This window comes from Thamnophis elegans, chromosome 1 (genome assembly GCF_009769535.1).
Source record: "Thamnophis elegans isolate rThaEle1 chromosome 1, rThaEle1.pri, whole genome shotgun sequence".
Lineage (NCBI taxonomy): Eukaryota > Metazoa > Chordata > Lepidosauria > Squamata > Colubridae > Thamnophis > Thamnophis elegans.
The window spans coordinates 8,523,023-8,536,516 of NC_045541.1; positions in this window are offsets into that span (position 1 = coordinate 8,523,023).

A 13,494-nucleotide genomic window follows, 5' to 3' on the forward strand; every position below is an offset into this window, starting at 1 on the left:
GGTGGGTGAAATGAGGACCCAGACTGTGGGGGCGATATGCTGACTCTGTAAACTGCTTAGAGAGGGCTGAAAGCCCTATGAAGCGGTATATAAGTCTAATTGCTATTGCTATTGCTAAAATCCCATTCCCTCCCAATCAGCTGGGACTCGAGAGGCAGAGAATAGATGGGAGCAGGGCCAGTCAGAGGTGGCATTCTCTGAACTATTCAAAATTTCTTCTACCGGTTCTCCAAAATTGGTAAGAACCTTCTGAATATCACCTCTGATTTTCAGCTTTATCTTCTATTGAATTGAATTTCTAAATCTAAGTTTCATACTGCCTGATACCCATTGCATTCAGAAAAAAAGATCAAAAGGAAATTCAAAATAAGTGCACTCTAAAAATTTAAATTTTCTAAGTAAGCAGAACTTCTTTGGTATAACACTCCCAAGGAAAGAACAAGACAATATATTATACAAGTTAGAAAATTTAAAGAAATCCTTATTGGTCACAATGGACACAGCAGAGCCGCTTATAGATCTGGTTTCCCCAATAATTGAGCCTCTCACTTCTCCCTCAGAGGACAAGGGATTACATGAATACAAGATCATGGAAAATAGAAGCCAAGACCCAAAGAGGGTATTAGAGATCCCAGTAGAGATGGAGATGTTTTCATCCCTGTGTGAATATCCCATGATACCTTCAGCACCTTCAGCACCAAACCAAGAAACCGAGAGTTGACCCACGTCAGAGCCACCATCTCAAAGAATGAAAGATGACCTAATAATGCCTTGCCCCACACCCAGAGAAGAGGCATCGGAATGACAAGCTCTGTTAGCTGGTGCGAAAACTTCTTACCCTGAACAAGTTCCTCAAGAGTGTACACATGATCTAGATGGGCCCTCCCTATTTTTAAAGAAGACCAATTTGGTGTGCGATGACACCTCAATCCATGATAACAGCCAGACAACTTTCCTTTGTATAAATCAAGTTTCCTGATGAGCTGCAAAAGATGATCCACTTTCCCTTATAACCTAGAATATAGCAGGTTGGTCTGTTCCATCAAAACACCAACTCTTTTTTGACTATATATCACAATTTGACATCCTCTTCTTGCAGGAAGCCTGGGCCTCCACTGAGATTCAGTTAGATGGCTATTGGGTTAACTCAATCCTGGCTGTCCCAAGCAAGGTGGTGTGGGGGAGAGCTAAACAGGGGGGTATTGTGACATTAGTTAACACATCCTTGCAATTTAAATGTGTACCACTGCCATCTTTCCAGCCATGGGTTGTAACTACATTACTCTTATTTAAACAGGTGGAGATTTTGCTTTTTAATATCTATATTCCTCCACTTAATAAGAATAATGTGATTAACAAGATTTGGGACAGCATAGAAGATTTTATTCTTGGCTGTTCAGCCAAATTCCCCAAAGCTGAAATAATTATAGGTGGGGACTTAAACGCTAGAATGGGACCAAATGATCAAGCATTATTTAATTATTTTAAGATTCACTATGATGAAAATGAAACAGGAGAATCTTTGCATTCCAGACAATTTAAAGACCCTAAAACTAATCGGGCAGGTTTATGTGTAAGACGAATTACTGTACATTAGGATTGTTGTATCCTTAACGGGTCCCCATGGGGCGACTTTCCAGCAGAATATACTTATCGGGGAGCAGGAAGAAAATCCACAGTTGATTACTGGATAATATCATATGACCTCCTGAAGTTCTTACAGAAGATGGAGGTAGACTCACGACTGGAAAGCGATCATAATACAATACTCCTTACTCTCACATTGCACCAGAAATCTCTAAGGACAGGCACAGCCTACCTACCCAGGTTAGAGACTCAAAATACCCAGGTAAAAATTAAATGGAACGTTAAGGAAGTTACCAAGTGGATGTTAGCCCCTGAAACCATAAAGCTATGTACATCCCTACTAAGAAATAAGTGTGGAGGATCTTACCTAGAGGGGTTTGAATCCTTAATTTTAATTTTGAATTTGGTTCTCAGTAACAGATCACTAGCTCACACCAAAAGGCCGGTTTCAAAGAACAAAAAATGGCTCGATAGAGATTGCGTGCAACTAAAAAGGATAGATAATATGGAATACAAGAAAAGTAAAAGTGCCCCCTTTGAAGATCACACTTACTACTTAAAGCAGCTGAAAGCACAATATAAGAACCTTCTAAAAGAAAAGAAAAGTGCGGCTCTGAAGGAGTCTTGGCATAGACTAATTACGGCAGTCAGGACAAAAAATATATCTCTTTTTTGGTACATCACCAGGGGATTGGGAATACCTCCCCTACCCCCAAAAAATCAGGTTCCGATTCATGCCTGGGAAGAGTATTTTAGGGAGCTTTATACAGATCCTGACTATGTAACGAAGGAGAGCCAAGCTAGTTTGGACCAAACTCCTTATTGGCCCCCTGTTACACCAGAAGAGATATCCCGGTTGATCGGAGCCCTAAAGGCTAATAAGGCACCTGGGGTTGATAATGTCCTGCCAGAAATAATTAAAAAGAACGCCAGTTGGTGGGCTCCACTTTTAGCATCACTTTTTACATTTATAGATAAAAGAGGCCATATGCCTAGAGATTGGGGAGTAGCAATTATCATTCCAATTTATAAAAAAGGTAATAGAAATGACCCAGGCTATTATAGACCCATTAGTCTTCACAGTGGTGGGTTTCAAAAATTGTTCGAACCTACTCTGTGGGTGTGGCCTCCTTTGTGGGTGTGGCTTGCCACCCATGTGACCGGTGGAAGTGGCTTGCCGCCCATGTGACCGGATATGAAGATGCCGACGACACTTGTCAGAACCACTTTAAATTACCTCTCACACAGCACTGGCATGCATAAGAATATGATGTAAACTTGTTTTTTAAAAGGCATCTTTGGTTTGGGTTAAAACAACTTCAACACACACAACGTTCTGATAGCACCACAAACGCAGTAGTCACCCTTACCTTTCTCAGAGGCACTGAGTTTTATAAATATGAGCATTATAGTGTAGAATAATCATATCCAAGGACCAGTGGTGGGTTTCAAAATTTTTTGGAACCTCTTCTGTAGGTGTGGCCTGCTTTCCGGGTCCACTGGTGGAACCTCTTCTAACTGGTTCGGTAGATTTGACGAACTGGCTCTACCGAAGATGTGCGAACTGGTAGGAACCCACCTCTGGTCTTCTAAGTGCTATTAGTAAACTGTATGCCAAACACCTAAATTATAAACTTCAAGATTGGTTAATATCAGGGGGGATAATCAAAGACGAACAAGCCGGTTTTAGAGAAGGAAGATCTACAGTGGATCATATCTTGGTACTCCACCATTTAGTACAAAAATACACATATAAAAAAAAATCCTCTCTTTTTGTGGCCTTCCTGGATTTTAAACAGGCCTTTGATTCAATATCCAGGATCACCCTCTGGGAGAAATTAAAATGCACCATGATCGATAAATGCCTCCTCTTCCTCATACAAAAATTGTATGCCAATTCCACCTTGAAAGTGAGGTGCAATCCCCAAGGGAGTTTAACCGGCTCATTAAGGGTACAAAAAGGGGTACGGCAGGGTTGCATCCCGTCCCTCTCCCTCTTTAACTTCTATATTAATCCCCTGATAGATCTCCTACAGAACCCTGATTTCCATTCTCCTAACCTAGCACAACGCAAAGTGCCAATTCTCTTATATGTTGATGATGCCGCTATCATTTCACAAACCCCTGTAGGACTGAAGAGAGCAATTAGGGCAACACTCGGCTATTGCAGGCAAAACAAGCTGGTCCTTAACTTTGATAAATCAAAAAATTTAGTGTTTGCTAAAAGACCAAGCCAATACTCCTGGAAAATAGAAGGACATAGTTTGGAACAGGTTAGAACATTTAGATACCTTGGGGTGGTTTTTCACTCGCAAGGGACATGGAAGGCACACCTGGATCACACATTGCAAGTAGCCAATAGGTCCTCAAATGCAATTTCTTTTATATAGGTGGAGGTCAGATTGTACCTGCTGCCTTAAAACTCTTTGAGGCCAAAACATTGGCACAAATCCTATAGGGGGCACAAACAGGAATCCTTGCAAAGAAAGACTTATTAGACACCATACAAACCAAATTCCTGCGAGCCATCTTAGCTGCACCCAACGGAACTCCAAATGCCCAGTTAAGAATTGAGACAGGCATGCCTCAAATTCAGGAAAGAGCCTGGAAGATGATGATCATTCATTGGCTTAAAATGAATTTCTTCCCAGAGGGACTGTCCCCACTAGTGTTGACTGACAATTCCCCCCCCCCCCCTGGAAACAGGCAATTGATCACAAGCTGGGCTCTTATGGGCTCTCACCATTATTCTTAATGTCCCTAGGCTTTGAGCAAGCAAAGCAAGTAGTAATCAATAGAATGAAGGACACGGAGTTCCAAGAAGAACTAAATAGGTTGCCTCTCCACAGTAGGGACAGAATCAAAGAGGGTGTGTGGGAATCGGCAAGATATCTAAATGACCTGATCTCCCCAAAACAAAGAATAGCTTTCTTCAGAGCCAGATTTAACATCCTTCCTTCAGCACTCCTCCAGGGCAGGTATAAGAGAACAGCTATAGCCGAACACGTTTGTATATGTGGTAAAGGAGAAGTGGAAGATAATTCACATCAGTGGTGGGTTTCAAATTTTTTTTAGAACCTCTTCTGTAGGTGTGGCCTGCTTTGTGGGAGTGGCTTGCAGGCCATGTGACTGGGTGGGAGTGGCTTGCAGGCTATGTGACTGGGTGGGAGTGGCTTGCCAGCCATGTGACTGGCTGGGCATGGCCAACTTGTAAAATATGGTGAAACTTGCTTAACAACGCTCTTGCTTAGCAACTAAAATGTTGGCTCAGAAAACTCTGGCATTTGAAGCAGGCAAGTCTTAAAACTATCAAGTTAAAAGACCCTTGCACTCCTAACCCTTTAGAAAAAAAAAACCCAGGGGTGTTCAAACTTGACAGCTTTAAGACTTGTGGACTTCAACTCCCAGAATTCCTCCTCTCGCTCTTCACCTTGATGATGTGCGGACGGGCGGTGGGAGGGAACTGGAACCGGTTCTAAACGGCAATGTAGATTTGTGGAACCTCTTCTATAGAAGAGGTTAGAACTGGCAGGAACCAACCTCTGAGATGGACATATACATTTGAGAAATAAATAGGGAAGGAGACATCAAAAAGTGATAGCAACAAATCAACTAGTCCAGCCTTCCCTAATTTGATACCCTCTGGATACTGATCAATATTATTTGATTTATAATTTTACATACGGTGTTTATATTTTTAATATTTTATTTGCACACCTACTATATCTGTGGTAGCGAACCTATGGCACATGTGCCCGAAGTGGCATGCGAAGCCATGTTACCTGGCATGTGTGCCCTTGCCTGTTTGTCTTCCAGGTTTCTGGTGCGCATGCATGCACAATGATCAGCTGTCCTTCATGTGTATGGCAATGCCAAAAACCAGTGTGCGCATGTGTGCCAGCAAGCTGATTATTGGGTGCGCATGTGAGTCAGACGTTCGGATTTTCCGGAGTGTGACCCCGATGAGCGCACACGCACAGGCACAATGTTTCCATGTGACGTTTTTGGCACTTGGTGCCAAAAAGGTTCGCCATCACTGACCTATATAGTTCCTTTGTGAGGGAGATGGGCAGTTCCTAAATATGATAAATACATAAAATAGAATTTATATTTATTATTGATCTAATTCTCCCAGCAATTCACATTCTTTGAATGGGTTATAAAGATAATTTCTCTCTCCAGTTCCAGAATTCCCAACCCATATTTTCATTAGCCATGTGGGCTGGAGAGTCTCAAAATTTCAGACAATACTGATATATTTCTAACAGACTATTTGCAATCTGATAAAGTTTCAGGAGAAGTTTTGGAAAACTACTAAGTGCAAATTCTTCAGTTACCTATTAAACAATCACCGCCAACAAGTTTCTGCCCTAAGGGATTGAAAAATATTATCGGCTAGAATGTGCAACTAATCCAGTTGTTGAAACGTTGTAACCTCATTTTTCTCTCTCTCAATAAACCTTGTGGAGAAAGACTCTGAGAGACAAACTTGCTTTTGTTGAATTAACTGCCATAAGCTTGACAATATCTGGGGTCTCAAGCTGGGAAAATATACAAATATATGTGCTCCTAAATCAGTGGTGGGTTTCAAAAATTTTTGGAGCCTCCTCTGTAGGTGTGGCCTGCTTTCTGGGTCCATTGGTGGAACCTCTTCTAATCGGTTCGGTAGATTTGATGAACCGGTTCTACTGAATAGGTACAAACTGGTAGGAACCCACCTCTGATTCACATGTTCTATTACACTGCGAGCTATACAGAGCTTGTAGGTCTGCACATATTCTCCCCTTATTAGAGAGATTGCCAGGGAGGGCAGACAGTTTTTATCTAGTGTCCTCCAGGACACTAACCCGGTTACCACGTATGCAGTGGCAAAGTTCTGTGCGGCTGCAATGTCCATAAGAAAAAAATTGGCTACAGATGTATAGTTGTCATCTGGTACCAATTATCTGGACATATCTCTAACAATCTTTGGACCATTGTATTTACTCCTATACTTAACAGTGTTGCACCCAGATAAACCAGGGAGTGACCTGAACAATCTGAGAACATGTATGTTATTTTCCACTTTTAACGTCAATACTTTTTAATTTTATCTTAATGTCAGTACTTTTTAACATATTGTAAAAACTAATGTGTATTGCTGGTCTTTGATCGTAATAAAGATTTACTTACTTACTTTGGTATAACTAGAGTGAAGGACTTTTTAACTTCCTGATTCCAATTGATTTAGAGAATAAATCAGACTTACTCGCCAAAAGTTAACTGATGTCAGTGACTTGGGCCAGACTTTATATTTATGAAGCCCTCATTGATTTGAAAATAAGAATGCTTGTGATTTATTACATGCCTTTGCACATGCCTATGCTAACTTTAAGAGTCATTTTCTTGTTTGTTTTGAATCATGTTTGGCTTAACAGTAGCGTTTAGTTGTTATAAAAACACACAGAAAGTTTTAAAGGTGTACAACTGTAACGTGGGAAGAAGCATGTTTCAAAATTTAGAATCATAATCATAGGAAATGTGCTATTTTAATTGCCCTTCTCTATGTGTTTATAAAAGATGTAAAATAAATATTTGACTCATCAACTCCAGGTGTGTGGAAAGCAATTAATTATATTGTGTAGAAAGCAATAAATTATATTCATGCAAGTGCAATCAGAATTGATATTTTATAATATAATACAACCATAACAAATTATTTTAAAAAATGAAAACAAAAGTGCTTGTGTAACTCTAGAATTATTCAGCGCATTCTTCAACAATGTTTCCAAGTTTAGTCTGTGGGAAGTTATCATCCAGCCCTCTCCCAGAAAAATGAAATATCCTAGGAAATATTGAAAAGGCAGAATATTTCTCTAGATGTGAAAAGAAGCATGTTTTAAAAGACAGAATAGTTGCCTGTAGCTTCTTGCCCACCCCCACTTTGTCAATAGGCCCATTAAGACTAGCCAGGCTAGCCCACTTTACATAATAAAGACTTCAGCAGCAGCTACAGAAAGGCATGATTGGCCTTTTACTCAGGTCTCCACATGGCATCTGAGAACTCATCTATGGATTCAAAACAGCCTAGAGAGTAGCCCCCTGCATGGCACCATGGGAGTCTGACAACCAATCAGAATACATTTCTTACACAGGAACAGGAAACAGAGAGGTGGGACTAAACAGGGTATAAAAAGCCTAGCAAGCCACTTCCTCAGTCCTTCTCTTCTTCTCCATCAACATTGAAACATGTGATCACCTTTTCTGTACAGGGCTCAAGCCATGTGGTCCTGTCCACCATTAAAACCATCTTTCCAAGCAGCCTCCATGTCTCCAGTGTCTTTTTCCCCACTTGGAGCCGAACCCAGAAGGACATTTATTTCAACAAGTCCATTTCTTAAGCTGAGAGTAATAGGACTGGTTAAAACCACTGGTTATGTCTTGGCTCTAAAATAATATGAAAACATTTTTTTCCCATAGCAACTGGCATTGTTAGCACATTGAGATTAAAAACCTTATTTCTAGGTGGATGCTTGGTGGATGATATACAATCCTTTTCCTCAATCAACACCATTCCCCGGCGTGACCCTGGGCAGGCCTGCTCTTGCTAAGAAGTAGTGATATTAATGAATAGAAAATCTGGAAGAAATCCAAAATTTTATTCACCTCACAAATATAATTTGTCTATTTTTCTGCATGAAATAGGATAAAAAAAAAGTGTCCTCAATTACCATCCTCAAATTTCTCAAGATAAGAGGTGGCCATAAATATGTGCAGCACTCAAAACTATTCAAAGCCAAACCAATAGGACTTTTTTATGATGCCCAGCTGGCCCCTTCTCCAATTTTGCACTATTACCATAGAACCTGCTCTACCCAAATTTCTAAGATTGTCCCTTCAAGTTTCAAAATATGTCTCTAATGCCTCCCTGAGATTGGAGACAAGCCTCATGAAAGTAGAGGTTGGGAGGCCATAAAGAAATGGCTACATCACATAGTAAAATTCATGCATACTTACGTATAAAGGAAAACATGTATTTTATGCAAGGAAAAAGCATATATCTAGAATAAATGCCCACATCTGAGCTTTAACCCTATATAAAGAAATACTATACTGTATATGTTAAACTATAGGAGGTATTTACTTTAACTCTTAACAGAAAATGTGTTTGTAATAAGCTAATACATTCCATTTCATTGATACAGTAATGATTTTTAAACTAAAATAACCAATAAAAGGGAGTTGGAAAAAACAGTGCTTTGCAGCTATTACCCAAAGTTATGTAACCAAGTGGGTTGAATAAATATAATATTTTTGACCTCCACTGATTGTCTGATGTGTTTTGTTTCCAGCTAGGAATGAACCCAGCGAAGGTGTTTTAATCCTTCTGACAGAAGAGAAGAAAGAACAGGGACATTTGCACGGAAATATTTTCAAGATCCTTCTGTTTTGTGATGAAATGCTATACTGCTGTTAGTTATTGCAAAGGTCCCTGTGCAGAATTACTCATGAGACTGGCAAGTGACATTTCTGCAGAAGATTCAGGGGCCTCAACGCTTCTATCATAACACTGCAATCTCCTTTTTCTGGGAGGTCAAAGATTTGTGCCATAAAAACTTTCACTTTTCCAAAGTTGCAGTCTCAACACTCACATTTAACATGTGAGTTAATAGGATTTTCTCCCACTAAATCAGTAGATAAACTGGCTTTCTTGGTAGCTAGATTCACAAGATTTATTAGAAGGCAAACTGATGACCTTGCTATCCTCACAGCCTCAAACTACTGTATAATCTTCCATTATTTAATTTTGTAAATATCTCTGGGCCCTTAAGTAGGCATTTGTGAGCATTTAGCATCTCTTGGTTTCTTTTAATCTAAAGGATCAAAAGAATAATTAAACCAAATGCAGAATTTGCCTGTAAGGCATCAAGAGCAAATTAGTGTTGATATGTATCATGTTCCTGAATTAGAAAATGTATTGCTTGCTTGACATTTACTGCTACTGTATTTACATCCATTCCAACAGAAACAAATGAACCACAGGGCATTAGAAAAGGTTGCGGTACTTCTTGCAAAGAAGTGAACATTAGATATTAGATATCTGAGCCGAGGTGGCACAGTGGTTAGGGTGCAGTACTACAGGCCACTTTAGCTGACTGTGATCTGCAGTTCAGCGGTTCAAATCTCACCGGCTCAAGGTCGACTCAGCCTTCCATCCTTCCGAGGTGGGTGAAATGAGGACCCAGACTGTTGGGGCGATATGCTGACTCTGTAAACCGCTTAGAGAGGGCTGAAAGCGCTATATAAGTCAAACAAACAAACAAACAAACAAACAAACAAATAAATTGGAAGCTTTAACTCTCAGTTAGCAATCTATGATGAAAAATTACAATCCACATTCTATTTAAATGTAATGCTCTGGAACTTTATCCATAAAACAATCTGAATGTATTACACCTCAAAATTTGCCTACAGAAAATCTTTTTGAGTTTCAAAAGATTCTAAAATTTTTAAATTCTAATAGAAGAGGAATACTGAAAAATAGACCCAAAATGAAGACGTGAAAAACACTGGAACTAGAAAAACTGAATACATTTCCAACATCTCACCAGTAGCCATTGGGGGAGGTGTGGCCAGCGGCACAGCGGTACAAGGTGCACCTCAGGGGTCCTGTGGGATCGTCGATATCACGGCCATGGGGGAGGGGGTCTTTTTAGACTGATGCCATCCCATAGAGACGGTGAACAAGAGAGGCACGAGCCAGTGAGCACAGAGAAAATGCAAATTCCCTTGTGCGGCTGGAAGAAGTCTCTCAACCTGGTGATTGTGAAAACGGCCATTGCGAGCCGTTGAGAAACTGCATCAGTCACAAGGGAAAATCAGAAGTAACCAGTGTGAATCATCTGGGTGAGAGACTTGTTATACTTTAAAATAAATGTTTCCTTTTAAAAACTCCTTAGATTAAGTAAGAGAGGAGAAGACAGCACTAAGAAAGGAGGTGGGAGTGGGTTTTTGCTCCCTCCTCTATAATACAGCGGTAAGGAAAGTGGGCAGGCCCAGTGGGAGAAAGAACTGAAAGGAAAGTAAACTTGGAACATGTGGAAATAAGAGGAGAATATCCAAAAGCCAGAGTATTTTTAAAATTGTTATTGTGAACAAATGCATTTAATTTATATCAAGGTGGCAAAGGAGATTAAGTGAATTATTTGAAAAACAACCTAGAAAACTTTGTCTATTTTTTAACTGTGAGAGCTGATCACAGTGCCACCTAGGGGTACAAGTGGGATTGAGATTGAATCAACTGAGTCATATGAGCTAAACAATGAAAGTAAATGACTTTGACAAAACCAGCTGAATGTCAGGTTTCCTAAAAATGCCCTAATTGATTCATGAGTATCGAGCCAGGTTTCAATACAAAACTAGTCATTTATTAGCACCATTAGGCAAGGCCTTTTTTTGCAGTCAGATCTGAGCTTTGTTTGAATTATAGCTGAACGTTACCCGTTCCCTCCCTCAGTCTGTGTCATAAATCACATTCCTCAATGAGGTGCACTCCTCCCAAGCCTGCTGCAGTAATCTGTGATTTGACCCTAGCTGAAAGTATGCGTGGAATGTGGGCCCTCCAGCAAAATGGGGAATTCAATTCAGCCAGCATAAAGGGACCTGTGGCACATCTCCCCTTAGCCAGCCACCAATGTTTGGGCTGCAACCTGCGAATCAAGCACCACCGGGGTGGGCTTTCTTCCCGGGTCATGGATGGGCCCCATACTAATGGGCGGCTGCCCCTCCTCAGCAGATGACACCATTTCAGATAACTGGCCTGGGGCAGCCCCAGGGACTAGGCCCCCCACTGGTTCCCGCCCCACCAGCAATGCCTCAACAGGCTTTTGGCCAACCTCTGCAGTTAGGAGCAGCTCACCAAGGGGCCTACCACCCTAAGCAGCTGGCCAATGGCCCGCTCAAATTCAACCACCAGTCCTGCCGGCTCCCATACCTCCACAGTTCTGGACAATGTTTGATGGGACCCCAGAGAAGCTAGCTTATTTCCTGAATCGAGTCTGGGCGTACATTGATCAGGTTGGAGTACAATACTCTTCCGACAGAGAATTTATTCAAGAAATAGCAGAGGGAATGAATGAAAGGGAGGCTGCATAGTGGATAACAGAGCTCCACAAGGAGGCAGCTCTTGAGCCAGAAGATGCAACAGGGTTCATCCAACTGATGCGCGCCTGATTTAGTGATGTGGCCCAATACGTGGAAGCAGAAGAGCAGATCCAGGGATTGCGAGAGGCTGGTCGTCCTGTGAAGGCATTAGTTTGGGAGTTCAGGAGAACGGCTGGAAGACTAAGAGACTGGCCAGAAAAACTCCTGGTCCACACATTCAAAAATGCCTTAGATCCCGAACTGAGGCAAACGTGCAGCATAAGGGAGGTCCCAGAATGAATCCAGAATTGGTCTTGCCCCTGGACATTTGGGTATGGCCTCTAGGGTTTCAGTCTTTGATAGTGGGGCATCCAAGCTGTAGTTGATATTCACCTGGGGCATTCTATCTATCATCTTGTTGTTGATGGAAAATGGGCGGTTCAATTTGGATTGGAAGTGCTCAGCCCAACGCCGTAGAATCAGAGTCTTCTCAGGGATGAGAGTTGCACCATCTGAGTCCAGTAGAGGGCAGCTCCCTGAGGGATGAGGCCATACAACGATCTGAGGGCTTCATAGAATCATTTAGCATAGTTTTTATCAGCAAACATCTAAACTTCATCTGCTTTGATACTCCACCAGGAGTCCCGCATCTTGCTAAGGTTGCTCTGTATGGTCCTGCATATGTTGTTAAAGGCATTTTTCTGAGCTGTTGACAATGAGTCGTTCTGATAAGCATGGTGAAGGCAGTGCCTTTCAGCAAGTAGGGCTTGGGCTCTTCATCATTTTCATCAAACCAGTCCTGCTGTTTTCTGTATGAGGGTCCAAGAGCCTTTAGTGGAGAAGAGTGCACTGTATCCCGAAACCATTCCCAGTCCTTCACAGCATTCCCCTCTAATTGCAGCTCTGAGAGTTGGTTGTCAAGATCTTCTGCTAGTGAAACTGCTGTGTTGGGCTTCCTCGGTTTATTGACGTTGATCTGTTTCATCACAGCTTTGTTTCTCTGTGAACGTCTCTTTGGCTTGATGTGAAAGCTTAATTTGGAGATGATGAGTCTATGGTCAGTCCAACAGTTAGTGCTCGGCATGGCTTTGGTCACCCTTACATCCTGTCTGTCTTTCCTCTGCACAATGACATAATCAATAAGATGCCAGTGCTTGGAGCGTGGTTGCATCCAGGACATCTTTTTGCGAGTGAGCAGGTGAAAGATGGTTTCAGAAATAGAAATCTGAAGTACAGCTTTTAGACTTCATTCATTCCAAGTTCCCTCATCTCTCCCCCCACCTGCATTTTTCAGGAAGGGAGGTGGAGGAGAAAAGGCTAGTACTATTCAATGTCATGATAATTGAAGGAACCAGCACTAAGTTTTTATAGTTTCCAAAGATGCCCTTGTTTTCTCTACTTCTTAACTTGAATTACTTTGACTGTCCTATTTTATTTGACAGCAGTGTTACTTGAAGGGTTAGTAATCAATAATTCCACATTTGCCAGTACATGGATACTAGAATCCACCTTTCACTACAGTTACCAGATATCTGAATGGGCAAAGGATGATAATGATGATTGGAAAGTAGGGCAATGGGGGATAAAAGGAGAATACATTGTTTAACTTTCTTGGCACTTGCAACAAACATTACAGTGAAAAACTGAGGGGGAAAATCTATTTAGATCTACATATATATGACATTACTTCTACAATATCAATCAGAAAGACTGGTTTTTCAACTGCAATATTTTTCCAGCATACCTTTACTTATTTATCTACCGATTGCATTGATCATGGGAGGG